At 45.5% G+C, this 12,107-nt stretch overlaps 1 non-coding gene across 1 annotated transcript; it reads right to left on the bottom strand.

Annotated features, from left to right (window-relative positions):
- Positions 1–7,487: 7,487 nt before the first annotated feature.
- LOC119945644 lies at positions 7,488–7,625 on the bottom strand. The gene has a single exon (XR_005456303.1). It is a non-coding gene; the product is annotated as a small nucleolar RNA SNORA7 (small nucleolar RNA).
- Between the last annotated feature and the right edge of the window lie 4,482 nt (positions 7,626–12,107).

Here is a 12,107-nt window from a genome sequence, read left to right as displayed (position 1 = left end):
AGACGGGAAGGGGAGTGGCTGGCTCAGCCAGAAGCCTCCTTCCCCTAAGTTCTTCCCTTGGCCTGTACCATCCCCTTCTGCCACCAGCACGCTCGGTGATCTGCCCTCTCTCTCCCTTCAAAAACCTCCTGAAATTCTCCAAAGGGTTTAGATTCCAAAGAGAGGTGAATTTCCACTCTTCTGACCACATCTCATGCAAAGTTTATGTCCCTATCTGGAATGTATCATAATATATATTAATTACTGTAATAAGTATATTAATGTAGTAATTCTTATATTAATACAATGTGTTATTATATATAATCTGTAGTTATTATATTAACGTCAGTTTCTCCTTCTTGACTGTAAGCTCTTTGTGGGCAGGGAATGTATCTGTTTATTGTTATTTTGTACTCTTCCAAGCACTTAGTAGAGTGTTCTGCATACAGAAAGCATTCAATAAAGGATCGAATGAATGAATGAATGAATATTCCTGGCTCTGCCATAACCTGCTCTTTGCTTGCTGCCCAAAACCCTGACTTCTTTACTTAATAATAACAATAACAGCAATTATGGTACTTGTTATAGCACCATAGTAAATAGTCCCTACTATTTGCAGGGCCTGTACTAAGCGCTGGGATGGATACAAGCAAATCAGGTTGGACACAGTCCCTGTCCCATATGGGGCTCACAGTCTCAATCCCCATTTTACAGGTGAGGTAACTAACGCCCAAAGAAGGGAAGTGACTTGCCCAAGGTCACACAGCAGACAGGCGACGGAGCCGGGATTAGAACCCATGACCTTTTGATTCCCAAGCCCGGGCTCTCTCCGCTAAGCCATGATGCTCCCCTTCTGACTTCACCTTGCCTGGTCCGTGATACAAAACACACACACACATGGATCTCTGCTGCCTGGGTTAAGATTTGATCCATGTCCATCTGGATCTGTCCCTCTCAGTCATTTTAGATTGCAGGTTCCAAGGGTCAAAGGATTGGGCTTGTCTAAACCCTCTTTCCTCAGCCCTCAATCTGGACATCCTGGGCTTCCGAAAATAATTCCAACCCAGCCGACATTTTCACGCCCGCGTGCTGAGAAGAGAGACTTGCTTCAAGTCCATGAAACTGTTTTGGTTTCCTTGAAATCCCCGACTTGTCCTGTACGTTAAATGCATTAGGATTTCCTGTCCTGGTGAGCCCAACAGGATTTTAAATGAGCCGTCCTGGATAAGCCTGCCTTGCCTTAAATGGGGGTGACTCTGAATGGGTCACTCCACGTTACTCCAGAAGAACAATTCACCTCCAAGTGTAAACAGAATAGTTTAGACAAACAGGAAGAAGCCAGTTGCATTCCTGTTTTCTCCCTTGCAGCCCTCCAGGAAGTGGCCTTGCCACCATGGGGTATCCCATAAGGACCCGGTCACTAGGGGCATGGGAGGTGGGGAAAGGAACAGAGGAACCTGATAGCCACCAGGCTATCAGGGATGCTCCCTTTGCTCAACCTTTTGACCCTCCCAGAAGTCACAGAAAGAGACTCCAGGCCCTCTGGTCCCTTCCCTCCCCCCACCAACCCCTTGGAAAAAGAGAGAAGGCAGCAGGATGTAGATAGGAGGCCGAAGGTTTAGCCAATCAGTCAATCCATCAATCAATCGGTGGTATTTTATCAAATGCCCTTTGCGTGCAGAGAACTTTCCCAGGTGGTTTGGGAGCATACACCAGGGAAAAAAAAGACAAGGCCTCTGCTCACGGGAGGCTTACAATCTAATGGGGGAGGCAGAAAGATGCAAATTATTCACACATGGTGCAGATGGGAGGAAAAACACTGATACAACTAACAGTTGGATCAACATGTGAGGATGAAACAGGTGAAAAAATAATTGTATATGCGTAACTGCCAAAGACAGTCATTGAACGGACATGATTTGAGGAGGTGGAGTTTAATCAAGGAAGGCTTCCTAGAGGAGGTGGGATTTCAGGTTCTGAAGATGGAGAGAGCTGTGGATTGGAGTTTTTGAAGGCGGGGAGGGGTGGGGGGCGGGGAATACCAGTCAAGTGGTGGGAGGTGGGCGAGATAAGAGTGAAGCATTACGAGAAGAAGAGAAAAGTGTGATCTGAGGTGAACTATGCAAGAAGGAGAGAGTTGGTACAGAGCCTTACAGCCAAGGGGCAGAGAGGGAGATGGGCAAACGTTGGAGCCAAAAGCTTGACCCCAGACCAAGACTGGATGAAAGACTTGAGCGACTGAATTGGCCCCTTCTCCCTCCCCGTCAGTGGTCAACGCTGCCTTGCCTATCAGCGTTGGGGCGGGATGGAGCAGGGTGGCCGTGGCTTCTCCCGGCCTGGCTAAGACCCAGGAGGCTACGAGGGTGGGGCGTCCCCCCTCTCCCTGGGCCCCACGGAGGAGTGGGAGGAGCGGGGCAATCGTATTCCTGGATGTGGACCTGGACTGCAACAAAACCTCCAGGTGCACTGCCACAGGCCGTGTGACTCAACACCGGAGGAGGCAGGCTGGAGTTGTTTGGTTTTTTGTGTCGAACTGCGGGAGAAAAAAGTCCCTCAGTCATCAGGATGCAGCTTTCCTTGTTCTCCCAATCGGTTTCAGTGAGAAGGGCAGCACCCGAAAGGAGCCAAACTAGATTATTGGAGATCCGGACCCTTCCTGCACTGGGCTCCTTGGTATGGGCTGGCTCAGGTAATAATAATAATAACAACATAATAATGGCATTTGTTAAGCACTTACTATGTTCCAGGCACTGTACTAAGCACTGGGGTGGATCCAAACAAATTGAGTTGGGCTCAGTCCCTATCCCCATTTTACAGATGAGGTCACTGAGGCCCAGAGAAGTGAAGTGACTTGCCTAAGGTAACATAGCCGACAAATGGTGGAGCTGGGATTAGAACCTATGACCTTTTGACTTCCAAGCCCATGTTCTATCCACTATATCATGCTGCTTCCCCCAGCTTGCAGACCGCGTTCAGTTTTCAGTCAATCAATCAGTCATATCTATTGAACACTTACATTTTTTAAATGGTATTTGTTAAGCTTTTATTATGTATCAGACACTATGCTGGGGGTAGAGACAAAGTAATCACGTTGGACTTAGTCCATGTCCAAAATGGGACACACAGTCTTAATTCACATTTTACAGATGAAGCAACTGAGGCACAGAGAAGTGCAGTGGCTCGCCTAAGATCGTACAGCAGACTAGTGGCGGAGGCAGGATTAGAACCCAGGTCCTTCTGACTCCCAAGGCCATGCTCTATCCACTAGGCCATACCGCTTTTCATTCATTCATTCAATTGTATTTATTGAGCGCTTACTGTGTGCAGAGCACTGTACTAAGCACTTGGGAAGCACAAGCTTTTCTACTAAGTACTTGGGAGAGTACAATATAACTGAGCTGGTAGTGCTCTCTGCCCAGAGGAGCTTACAGTCTGGAGGGGAAGCCAGACGTTACTATAAATCAATAAATGACGGATAGGGACGTAAATGCTGGACTCCTGCAGTCCAGTCAGAGTCCTGCACTTTAAAGATGGTGCTTCCTCTCCTTCTTGACCACTTTGGAGAGAGACTCTAGCCACTGTCCAGGTGGGGTGAAAAACCCTATGGATGTAGAGAGTTTGCTGCCCTTCCTGCTTGAACAAAGTGAGGAGACACTAACCACTAGGCAATAACCAGGTGAAGTGAAAACCCTTGTGGTTGATGGGAATTCCATCAAACATTGAAAGTCAGGAAAGTTTTTCCTTTAATACTATCCGTTAAGCACTTACTAAGCGCTAGGGTAGATACAAGTAAATCAGGTTGGACTCAGTCCATGACCCACATGGGGCTCAGAGTCTTAATCCCCATTTTACCTGCCCCAAGGTCACAAAAGCAGCGAAGCAGCATGGCTCAGTGGAAAGCGCCCGGGCTTTGGAGTCAGAGGTCATGGGTTCAAATCCCGGCTCCACCACATATCAGTTGTGTGACTTTAGGCAAGTCACTTAACTTCTCTGGGCATCTGTTACCTCATCTGTAAAATGGGGGTGAAGACTGTGAGCCCACCCCGTGGGACAACCTGATCACTTTGTTAACCTCCCCAGTGTTTAGAACAATGCTTTGCACATAGTAAGCGCTTAATAAATGCTATCATTATTATTATTATAAAAGCAGGCAAGTAAAGGAACCAGGATTAGAAAGCAGGTCCTTCTGACTCCCAAACCCGTGCTCTATCCACTAAGCCATGCTGCTTGTCCTTAGCTACGTTGATGAGGTTGGATACTAGCAAGGCCTGTCTCTGTTTTTGAGCTGCCCAGGGCCTCCTTACCTTTAACAGTCTTTCAGGTAAAAATCCTAACCTTTTTTCACCCTGCTTGAGAAGGGCAGCCCCTCTTCCGATTGCTACCTGCCCAGCTGGTCTTTTCTGCAGCAGTGGTCTCACTCTACTTGTTCGGTTGCCCCATCTGAAAACGTGTTACTTTGGGTCTTTACACAATTTGTTCTCCCCTCCTGGTTTGGCCGCTCTCAGTTAATCATCCAGCAGCTACTTGGGTACCCTGCTGCCATTCATTGGACTTGACATCCCATCCAGCTGACAGTGATCCTGTCCTGCCATGTGATGCTGACTCTGGCTTATCGGCAATCAATCAATCAATCAATCAATCGTATTTATTGAGCGCTTACTATGTGCAGAGCACTGTACTAAGTGCTTGGGAAGTACAGATTGGCAACACATCGGCAGTGATGAAACGCCTTGAGAAGCTGGCTCTGCCTTCAGAGGTTTAATCAATAGCCTTTATTGAGGTGTTACTTTGTGCGGGGCACTGGGCACAATAATAATAATAGCATTTATTAAGCGCTTACTGTGTGCGAAGCACTGTTCTAAGAGCTGGGGAAGTTACAAGGTGAACAGGATGTTCCACGTAGGGCTCACAGTCTTAATCCCCATTTTACAGATGAGGTAACTGAGGCCCAGAGAAGTGACTTGCCCAAAGTCACACAGCTGACGAGTGGCTAAGCCGGGATTTGAACCCATAACCTCTGACTCCTAAGCCTGTGTTCTTTCCACTGAGCCACGCTCCTTCTCTTCTCTGTGCCTCAGTTACCTCATCTGTAAAATGGGGATTAATGTGAAATGCGAGCCCCATGCAGGACAGGGACTGCATCTGATTCAATTTGCTTGTATCCACCCCAACGCTTAGTACAGTGCCTGGAACATAGTAAGCGCTTAACAAATATTACAATTATTACTATTATTATTAGTGTGGCTGAAAAGGCCAATATGTGATCAACACACCCTGCTGCATTTTTATGCTTAAGGATAGATCGCCCTTTTATGAATGGATTTATTCTGGATGGGTTCTGATTCTTTTATTGAACCTAAATATTGGCATCCCATCCCATCCCCCAGCACATATATATCTGTCAGTTATTTACTTATTTATTTATTTATTTACTTATAAATATCTATATATGTTTGTTCATATTTATTACTCTATTTATTTTACTTGTACATATTTATTCTATTTATTTTATTTGGTTTATATGTTTCGTTTTGTTGTCTGTCTCCCCCTTCTAGACTGTGAGCCCGCTGTTGGGTAGGGACCGTCTCTATATCTTGCCAACTTGGACTTCCCAAGCGCTTAGTACAGTGCTCTGCACACAGCAAGCGCTCAGTAAATACGATTGAATTAATATCTGACTCCCCCTCTAGACTGTGAACTCACTGTGGGTAGGGAATGTGTCTGTTGATTGTTATATTGTACTCTCCCAACCGCTTAGTATGGTGCTTTACATGTAGTAAGCGCTCAATAAACCCTATTGAATGCTCAAGGAGAATGACTTTTCTCCCAATTTCTGTACCTCAGACTGACCCGTCCACTGCAGACATCTCCCAACAGGCCCGTTACAGACTAACTCTGCTTTGCTTGTGACTGCACTTTCTTGTGTCTTTATATTATTCATTCCACTCTCCCCCTTTTCAGTTCATCACAAAGCAGCAGCCGTTTGGGTATCCTGTTGACACCAGGCTTGTCACGTGCCCTGCCAAGTTTGAGTTGTTTGGCTGTGATCTTGTTTTCAGTGTTGCTGAGCTGACTATACTCCTGAACCTCACTGCTGGGAAACCTACGCTCCCAAAGCATACCATCTGGGTAGTACACAGGCAAACTCCCTCCCCTTTCTAACCTGGCTTTCTGAAATCACAGCTCCTTCAGGAGGCCTTCCCTGATTTCCACAGCCTATTTGCCACCCAGACGGCCACTTCCATTCATTCATTCATTCAATCGTATTTATTGAGCGCTTACTGTGTGCAGAGCACTGTACTAAGCGCTTGGGAAGTACAAGTCAACAACATATAGATACGGTCCCTACCCAACCGTGGGCTCACAGTCTAGAAGGGGGAGACAGACAACAAAACAAAACATGTAGACAGGAGTCAAAATCGTCAGAACAAATAGAATTAAAGCTATATGCTCATCATTAACAAAATAGAAAGAATAGTAAATATGTACTAAACGTTTTCCAATGGCTGTTAACACTGTTCAAATATTTCTTAACAGTGTTGTGGTGGCCCAGTCAAGAGGAAAAAGTCTCAATAACACAGTCTTATAGATGTCTTTTAAATATCTGATGCAGAAAGAAATATTTGATGACTTGCCCAAGATGACATAGCAGACAAGTGGCAGAGCCAGGACTAGAACCCAGGTCCTTCTGACTCCTGGGCCTGTTCTCTAGCCACTAGGCCATGCTGCTTCTCAACATGTTTATACTCCATATAAAATAAAGTACAGAGAGGGGGAAGGAAATGGGGCTAGGTGCATGAATTGTGCTTAAGAAATCGGAAATGTAGCTAGGAGCAAAAGCGCCTTGGGAGATTGTGAGTACTTTAAATGCTTAGGTGCTAGAGCGGTGCAGAATTGGAAGTAGGGGGGCTATAAGCTGGAAATATTAGAAATGAATAGGCGAAGCCACCTGGAGGAGAAGTGATTTCGGAAGGGCTTTGAACATGGGCACTACCGTAGTCTGTCAAATTTGAAAGTTGCGGGGGAGGAGGGACTTCAACTCTTGGACGACACCTTTGCCCTTGAGTCCTCATCCCCTAAGCACTTATTCATTCATTCATTCAATCACATTTATTGAGCACTTACTGTGTGCAGAGCGCTGTACTAAGCGCTTGGCAAGTACAAGTTGGCAACATATAGAGACGGTCCCTACCCAGCAACGGGCTCACAGCTGAAAGCATTTGTCTGCACATGAGGAGCCTGAAATTCTTCTCCTCTAGCCACAGCACCTTCCTGATTGTGATTTTGTTGTCTTATGCTGTCGAGTCGTGTCCGACCCATAGCGACTCCATAGACACATCTCTTCCAGAATGCCCCACTTCCATCTGCAGTCGTTCTGGTAGCATATCCATAGGGTTTTCTCAGTAAAAATACGAAAGTGGTGTATCATTGCCCCCTTCCATGCAGAAAGCGAGTCTCTGCCCTCATCTCTCTCCCAAGCCGCTGCTGCCCAGCACAGGCGACTTTTGACTTGTAGCAGATTGCCTTCCACTCACTAGCCACTACCCAAGCTAGAAATGGAATGGGCATGCCTCTGCTTGACTCTCCCTCCTGTAGTCGTGACTGCTAGAGTACTGGGAACTCTCCAGGTGCGACCCTGAGAAGGAGGATGGTGTTTATACTCTATTTGTCCTTGTATTTTACTGCTTCATCCCTCCTGATGTGTGTCTCCAGGGCCTTCTCCTTACTCAACTTAGACTGTGAGTCCCATCTTTGAAGTCTTGGGGCATTTGGTCCATAGGTTGGGGAAGAGCATGTGTAAACATCCCCCACTTGACTGTAAGCTTGTAGTGGGCAGGGAACATGTCTACCAACTTGGTTATATTTTACTCTCCCAAGTCCAGCATGGAGCACTTGGGAGGATTCAAAGGAGGAAGAGAAGTGGTCTCTAGCCTCCAGAAACTTACAGTCCATTGATGATTGTGAGTTTCTACACTGGACCTCTTAGATAACTAGGGAGTCATCCAAAATGGCTGGCACCTCTTCAGGACAGAAGCATCATGGTCTAGTGAGAGTAATAATAATAATAACGGCATTTATTAAGCACTTACTATGTGCAAAGCACTGTTCTAAGTGCTGGGGAGGTTACAAGGTGACCAGGTTGTCCCACGGGGGGCTCACAGTCTTAATCCCCATTTTACAGATGAGGTAAATGAGGCACAGAGAAGTTAAGTGACTTGCGTGAAGTCACACAGCTGACAAGTGGCAGAGCCGGGATTTGAACCCCGACCTCTGACTCCAAAGCCTGGGCTCTTTCCACTGAGCCACGCTGAGAAGCAGTGTGGTCTAGTGGATAGAGCACGGGCATGAGAGTCAGAAGGACCTGGATTCTAATTTCATCACTAGTCTGCTGTGTGACCTTGCAGCAAGTCACTTAACTTCTCTGTGCCTCAGTTACCTCATCTATAAAATGGGGTTTATGGCTGTGAGCCCCCATGTACATAACTGTAATGTATTCATTGATGTTAATCTCTGTCTTCCCCTTTGGACTGTAACCTAGTTGTGGGCAGGGAATGTGTCTGTTTATTGTTATATTGTACCTTCTTAAGTGCTTATTACAGTGCTTTGCACACAGTAAGCACTCAAGAAATACGATTGAATAAATGAATGAATAAGCATGGAATGTGTCCAACCTGATTAATCTTTATCTACCCCATTGCTTAGAACAGTGCCTGGCACATAGTAAGGGCTCAACAAATACCATGCAAATGAATAACAAATATTCTGGGGTGTCTTTCTGTCCCGTGGCCAAGCAGAACCCCAGGAACCCCCACCTCCTTCCCTCTGTTCCACCTGGGTCCCCCATATCTGCCAATTAATAATAATAACAATAATGGTATTTGTTAAGCGCTTACTATGTGCCCGGCACAGTACTAAGCGCCGGGTAGATACAAGCCAATCAAGTTGGACACAGTCCCTGTCCCATGTGGAGCTCACAGTCTCAATCCCCATTTTACAGATGAGGTCACTGAGGCCCAGAGAGGTGAAATGACTTGCCCAGGGTCACACAACAGAGAAGTGGCGGAGCCGGAATTAGAACCCATGACCTTCTGACTCCCAAGCCTGGGCTCTGTCCACTATGCCATACTGCTTTTGAGCCCGTGGGATCACGGGGTTAGGCAATTATGCGGGTGCTGCATGATTTAGAAAGCTGGGGAGGCTTTGGTTTAGTTTGGACTCTGAGCCCCTGGACCCCCAAAGCCCTTTCCTTCCACACTTAGTGGACACTCAGTTTCATTTTCCTCATTGTTTCATCTTTATATTATATCTTCTTTCCTATTGTGTCTGTCTCCATAACTCTATCCACCTTATTCTTTGATTAAAAGCCCCTGGGAGGCCAGGGATTCTGAATAATTCTCATCTGTGTATTATTTTTTTACTCCCAGGGCTAAATACAGTGCTCTGTATCCAGTAGCTGCTAAATAAATACTGCCACTGGTTTTACTACTATCACCACTAGTATTACAGTCACTACCTCAACCACTACTGCTGCTGATAATACTACTCTACTACTCCTAGAGAAGCAGCGTGATTCAGTGGAAAGAGCCCGGGCTTTGGAGTCAGAGGTCATGGGTTCAAATCCCAGCTCTGCCAATTGTCAGCTGTTTGACTTTGGGCAAGTCACTTAACTTCTCTGTGCCTCAGTGACCTCAACTGTAAAATGGGGATGAAGACTGTGAGCCCCCTGTGGGACAACCTGATCGCCTTGTAACCTTCCCAGAGCTTAGAACAGTGCTTTGCACATAGTAAGCGCTTAATAAATGTCATTATTATTATTATTATTACTACTGCTCTATTACTGCTACTACTTCTACTGTTACTACTACTACTAATGATGTTGGTATTTGTTAAGCGCTTACTATGTGCCAAGCACTGTTCTAAGCACTGAGATAGATTCAAGGTAATCGGATTATCCCACGTGGGGCTCACAGTCTTCATCCCCATTTTCCAGATGAGGGAACTGAGGCCCAGAGAAGTTAAGTGTCTTTCCCACCTACTTCTACTCATGAGTTTTGAAAGTTTGTATGGACTTTTCTTTTGGATGATATTTGCTTAATTTACCAGGTATTGTCCTGGGCTCTGAAGAAGATACAAACCAATCTGTAGGATTAAGACTATGAGCCCCATGTGGAACAGGGACTGTGTCCAACCTGATTACCTTATATCCATCCCAGTGTTTAGAACAACGCTTGACATTCATTCATTCATTCAATCGTATTTATTGAGCGCTTTGTGCAGAGCACTGTACTAAGCACTTGGAAAGTACAATTCAGCAAGAAATAGAGACAATCCCTACCCAACAACGGGCTCACAGTCTAGAAGGGGGTGACAGACAACAAAACAAAGTAAGAAAAATATTCAGGCATCAATATCTTCACTATAAATAGAATTACAGATATATAGTAAGCGCTTAACAAATGCCATCGCTGCTACTACTACTACTGCACCTATTTGTGGGAGAGTAAAGAGATTCTGTCAATAGGACACATGCTTGATTCACGTTCCCATCAGTGGGATGAACTTTTTTGAGCCATCTCCACACTTTCATTCATTCAATCGTATTTGTTGAGTGTTTACTGTGTGCAGAGCACTGTACTAAGTGCTTGGGAGAGTACAGACTGTGAGCCCCCTGATGGGACAAACATATCACCTTGTAACCGCCCCAGCGCTTAGAACAGTGCTTTGCACATAGTAAGCGCTTAACAAATACCATCATTATTATTATTATAACAGACTGTGAGCCCCTTGTGGGCAGGGATTGTCTCTATTGCTGAATTGTACTTCCCAAGCACTTAGTACAGTGCTCTGCATACAGTAAGTGCTTAATAAGTATGATTGAATGAATGAATAAGTACTCTCTTGCCCAGTTCCCCAACCATGATCAGGAGCAGACCCCGCGACCCACGTGGGTGAGTTTAAGGATCCAATCTGGGAATAGGCCAAAGACTATCCCAGCACTTGTCACAGTCTTGTCTTGTCATTCCATCACGTGATCTCTCACCCATAGCAACGCCATGGACACATCTCTCTCAGAATGCCCCACCTCCATCTGCAATCGTTCCGGTAATGTATCCATAGTTTTCTCGGTAAAAATATGGAATAGGTTTACCATTGCTTCCTTCCGCACAGTAAACTTGAGTCTCCACCTTCAACTCTTTCCCCCTGCCACTGCTAACCCAGCATAGGTGAGTTTGGACTTGTAGCAAATTGCCTTCCTCTCACTAGTCAATGCCCGAGCTAGGAATGGAATGGGTACGCCTCTGCTTGACTCTCCCTCCCATAGTCGAGATCGGTAGAGTATTGGAAACTCTCCAAGTGTGATTCTGAGAGGGGAGACACAATCAGCCCTCCCCCATTTCAGTAGCCAAGCAGGTAGGTCGGAATGAAGGCCAAGAGACATATGTGCCTCTGATTCTCAGAAGTCGAACCCATCCCTCCATCCCTCTTCCCTCCCTCATCGCATCTCATACACAGAGCAGCCTGAGCCAAGCTGCAGATAATTAAGTGAGAGGAAACGGCGCTCTCACCCACAAATCCGTCTGCATTTTGAAAAATCTGTTACTGCTACAACAGATCTAATCACTGGGTTGGGATGATTGATTAAAACAGATAATTGCACATGAACAATTGAGTGAATAGCTGCAGATATATAAAGATAGATATGATATCTTTATGATAGGAAATATGACACTGAATGGAAATGGACCGGTCAGGAGCATAGAAAACTAAATGCTAAATGGAACCAAAGTAGAGGTTTCGGTAGACACTAGTGCCCAAGGAAGTATTATATCACATCAGATTTATCCAGGTTAAATATTAAACCCAAACTATACAAACGTTCAGAGGTGGTATACAGATCATACACCAGAAATAAGATCCCAACCCCAGGTTCTTGAATCATACCAGTATAACTTAAAGATAAGGAGGAAATTGTCCAATTTATTGTTAAGGATTTGGCAGTTTGGGAATTACATGTTTAGCGTGAGGGGTAATTATGAGTATATGACTTGTCCCAAAACGGTAACTTAAATGTTGACAGTAGGTCTGAAGGCACGAGAAAATTACACACCAGCTATACAATTGAGCTT

This window comes from Tachyglossus aculeatus, chromosome 25 (genome assembly GCF_015852505.1).
Source record: "Tachyglossus aculeatus isolate mTacAcu1 chromosome 25, mTacAcu1.pri, whole genome shotgun sequence".
Classification (NCBI taxonomy): domain Eukaryota; kingdom Metazoa; phylum Chordata; class Mammalia; order Monotremata; family Tachyglossidae; genus Tachyglossus; species Tachyglossus aculeatus.
Note: the sequence above shows the minus strand (reverse complement) of the source record. Positions and strands in the feature narration are given on the sequence as shown.